The following is a 5,035-nucleotide window of genomic DNA, read 5'->3' on the forward strand; positions in this document are numbered from 1 at the left end:
GTCGTCACGGTGGAGGTGACCGGTCCGCAGGTGAGAAGGAGGAGAAGAGGAGAGGAGGAGGAGGAGAGGAGAGGAGAGGAGGAGGAGGAGAGGAGGAGAGGAGAGAAGCGGAGGAGAAGAAAAAAGGTTTTATCTCCCTGCGCGTGCACCGCCCGAGGCTTCAGCCACCAACATGCTCGTTAGATCCATCCAGTGCCGCAGCAACACAGCCAGTAGTGGCCCCGCACCTCCACGCCGAGGAGCAGGAGGAGGAGGAGGAGGAGGGAGGGGGGGGGGGGGGGGGGGGGGGCGCGTGAACACTCAGTGAGAAATTGTCCACACGTGACCGCAGCCGCCACCGTCGCGTGGACCAGCACTAGCCAATAAAATAAATAAAATAATAAGAATCAAATTAAAAGCTGCAACATTAATGTGCTGTTTCTTCCCGTGCAGCTCGTGCACATATGCAATCACACCCGCGCGCATGCACACGCATGGACCGGTCTGCGGGGAGGCGAGGACAGCAGGCACACGCCCACTAGAAATGAATCGGACCACACACACACACATGCACACGCACACACACACACACACACACACACACACACACACATACGCACGAACACACACACACGCACACGCACACACCACGCTGAGGCTGGGTGTTTGATCTTTTCTTTCACCCCGCCGTAACCTTTCACACATGCAGCCGCTCACAATAATACGTGCACGCGCGCACTCGGGCTGGAAAGCGCGTGAGGATAATACTAATATCTGTAAATGAAATGCCGGTGAGAAAATGGGTGTGTACGCATTGGGGGCGGGATCAGAGACATGATTGACAGCCGAGGTGACCATTGAGTCACAGAGCATCCTGAACATTAATGCGTGTAAGAAGAAGTGACGTCATCCGACTAAAATGAAAGAAATCCGTTTGTGAATAAAGAATTTTACCAATAAAATTAGAAAAAATGTCAATATGCTAAACACCGACCTGGTGGTCCCAAACATTTAGACTAGTTCACCATTTCTCTAGCAAGTCAATAGTCCCAAGTCCCCTCTCGGGTATCTGAGCAAGAGTCCAAGTCAAGTCTCAAGTCTCAAGTCTAAAGAGTCCAAGTCAAGTCTCAAGTCTCAAGTCTAAAGAGTCCAAGTCAAGTCTCAAGTCTCAAGTCTAAAGAGTCCAAGTCAAGTCTAAAGTCTAAAGAGTCCAAGTCAAGTCTCAAGTCTCAAGTCTAAAGAGTCCAAGTCAAGTCTCAAGTCTCAAGTCTAAAGAGTACAAGTCAAGTCTCAAGTCTCAAGTCTAAAGAGTCCAAGTCAAGTCTCAAGTCTAAAGAGTCCAAGTCTCAAGTCTCAAGTCTAAAGAGTCCAAGTCAAGTCTAAAGAGTTCAAGTCTCAAGTATTTGACTAAGACTCCAAGTTTCAAGTCTTTGACTGAGAGTCCAAGTCTCAAGTCTTTGACTGAGAGTCCAAGTCTCAAGTCTTTGACTGAGAGTCCAAGTCAAGTCTAAAGAGTTCAAGTCTCAAGTATTTGACTAAGAGTCCATGTCTCAAGTATTTGACTAAGACTCCAAGTTTCAAGTCTTTGACTGAGAGTCCAAGTCTCAAGTCTTTGACTGAGAGTCCAAGTCTCAAGTCTTTGACTGAGAGTCCAAGTCAAGTCTAAAGAGTTCAAGTCTCAAGTATTTGACTAAGACTCCAAGTCTCAAGTCTTTGAGCGAGAGTCCAAGTCAAGTTTCAAGTCTTTGATCAAGAGTCCAAGTCAAGTCTCAATAGTTCAAGTCATGTCTCAAGTTTTTGAGTGAGAGTCCAAGTTAAGTCTCAAGTCCCAGGTCTTTGATCATGATGATCTTTGATCAAGAGTCTAGTAGAGTCTCAAGTCCCAGGTCTTTGATCAAGAGTCTAGTAGAGTCTCAAGTCTTTGATCTTTGATCAAGAGTCCAGTAGAGTCTCAAGTCCCAGGTCTTTGATCAAGAGTCCAGTAGAGTCTCAAGTCTTTGATCTTTGATCAAGAGTCCAGTAGAGTCTCAAGTCCCAGGTCTTTGATCAAGAGTCCAGTAGAGTCTCAAGTCTTTGATCTTTGATCAAGAGTCCAGTAGAGTCTCAAGTCCCAGGTCTTTGATTAAGAGTCCAGTAGAGTCTCAAGTCCCAGGTCTTTGATCAAGAGTCCAGTAGAGTCTCAAGTCTTTGATCTTTGATCAAGAGTCCAGTAGAGTCTCAAGTCCCAGGTCTTTGATCAAGAGTCCAGTAGAGTCTCAAGTCCCAGGTCTTTGATTAAGAGTCCAGTAGAGTCTCAAGTCTTTGATCTTTGATCAAGAGTCCAGTAGAGTCTCAAGTCCCAGGTCTTTGATCAAGAGTCCAGTAGAGTCTCAAGTCTTTGATCTTTGATCAAGAGTCCAGTAGAGTCTCAAGTCCCAGGTCTTTGATCAAGAGTCCAGTAGAGTCTCAAGTCCCAGGTCTTTGATCAAGAGTCCAGTAGAGTCTCAAGTCCCAGATCTTTGATCAAGAGTCTAGTAGAGTCTCAAGTCCCAGGTCTTTGATCAAGAGTCCAGTAGAGTCTCAAGTCTCTTCTGGTTGTATGGAACATCGAACCCTCTGCTGAAAGCCATCTGGTCTTCACAGACCTGCATCGCGTCCCTAAGGAACGTAACGCATGCAGCATCAGTCTTGATTAGTGGTTTGATATCCGATCAATGCAACAATGACAACGATTGCTTAAAGTTACTCAGGGTAACAGGAACATATTAAATATTGCATTTGATCAAGTCTCAACCTCAGTCCAATGGCAGCCTATGAAGTTTGAATAGATAAATAGAATATTCACTTTAAATGAGACCCATGAAAACATTTTATTGATCACAGTCAGACTCAACTAGTTTAAAGACTTCTTGAAAAATGAGTTTCCATTCGTGGCTATTTGTCTCCACCTAGTGGTTAAATGTGAGGACCACGCGTTGACGTTATTGTTTTAATTGTTTATTTAATACTGCAAACGTGGACAAATAACAGTTATGACTGTAAAATAATCTTTAAAAAAGTAAAATGTATACAAGTGAAGTACAAGCACCAAGAACATGTACAGTACTTGAGTAAATGTACTTATATTTCCACCTCATCAAAAATATTTTTGTATATTTTTGCAAAAGTCATGAAACAAAGTAAAATATTGACTTTTAAGTAGAATGTATCCGACATGAAATATCAAGCAGTGATATTACATTATTATTATTATTATAATTATTATTATAATTATTATTATTATTATTATTATTATTATTATTATAAATCATTATAAAACAAAAATTACAGAGCTGGATGAAAAAAACTTAAATAAAAATAATAAATTAAATTGTTAATAAAAGAATGAAAAATAAACGTATTATTCTCTTATTAAGTCAAACGATCAAGAAATTCTCCTAAATTAAAGTCATAAATGTATCGACTGTTCTTCACGTTCTTTCTTTCATTACTAATATAATGAATACATTTTTGCACTTTTCCACACTGGTGCAGTGTTTATTTATTTATTTATTGAACATTTGTGACTTTAATCTCAGCAAAAAAAAAAATTCCACTCATAATTAGGATTGTTTTTAGCAACAGAACTGCAGTAATTCTACATTTAGCACCAACTTTACAGGTTAATCCAGCGCTGGTAACAAAATCACCTTTATTTATGTATTTTCCGTTGAACCTGCTGATGTTCTGATTAATATATTTTGTGAATTAACCTCACAAAGTCACACGTTTCCTTTCCTGGCAGCCGTTCCTCATGACTGTGAGTCAGCAGCCGCTTCAGGAGCCTTTTTAGTATTTTATTTTTTTGACACATTTTTGGGAATTCGACTCCTCAGGTTGCAACACAGCTGGCTCGCCGACATAAAACACAGTTCTGTTCGACCCCCCCTTTTATTATATTTACTCAAGAAGGCCAGAAGGAAGTGAAATGATCCAGTGATCCACAAAACGCCAGCGTTTAAAGTAAAAAAGCCAAGAAAATAAACCTTTTTTTTTCCTCCTGCATTCCTAAACGCGTTGATCAGGATCCTCGAATTGAATATTCTACAAACACGGATTCACAGAATCACTCGTCGGGGTTCTCGTCTTCATCACTCGGCCTCTTTGTGAAGCCGGACTTAGTTCTGCGCTCCTAATCCGGACCAGGCAGCGCGTCGTTCATGTGCCAGGAATGTGTTACAGAGACGTTGGTCCCAGTGGACGGAAGACAAACTAATTAGTTTTAGTGTTTAGAAGTTTAGTGTCATCCTTAGCAGGTGGAGATTATGTGTGTGTGTGTGTGTGTGTGTGGGTAGTTCAACAGACAACAGGAGGATTGAGATGTCTGATTGACGAGTACGTTAGCTTAGCTTAGCACAAAGACTGGAAACGGGTAGAAACAGCTAGCCGCTCTCTGTCCACCTCTAAACTCACGAATCGACGCGTTGGAACTCGTTTCGTTGAACCTGAATAAAAAAAAATAATATTCCTTCAACTGTGATCATAAGAATAAGCACAAATATATTAGAAAAAGGTGAATCACCGGTGGAACAACATATCAAAAATATCAATATTAATGTCACAAGCTCCTGTCACACTGGTGCGGGGCGTGGTCCGACCACCGGATGGCCAGGTACTCCTTCCCCACCGTGCTGTACCTGGCCGGTTGTCCCTGCAGGTAGAGGGCGGTCAACACCTTCTACCTGCTGGGACCAAACGGCCCCCAGCCCTCAGTCCGAGTAAAGGGAAGAGAGAAGTTAGCTGTATGGAGGAGTGGTTCCCCAGAGGGAGCTTGTTTTACCTTCTCAAACACCCCAGAAACTGCCTCACCCCTTTTTTTAGGCGGTAGCAGCAGTCTTCCACCTGAGGGCGCACCTGCCCGCCGCCCCAGTGGTACCCCCCAGAAACCGTACCTCCCTCCGTCCAACCGCACACTCCCCCATCCACGCAGAATCCTTCTTGACCACAAGAACCACAGGGCTACACCAGCACTGTGGGACTCTTCTATGACCCCCCCATCTCCAGCGTAGCAGCCCATTCCCTCTCAACCACTTTTCCA

Source organism: Cyclopterus lumpus, chromosome 23 (assembly GCF_009769545.1).
Source record: "Cyclopterus lumpus isolate fCycLum1 chromosome 23, fCycLum1.pri, whole genome shotgun sequence".
Classification (NCBI taxonomy): Eukaryota; Metazoa; Chordata; class Actinopteri; order Perciformes; family Cyclopteridae; genus Cyclopterus; species Cyclopterus lumpus.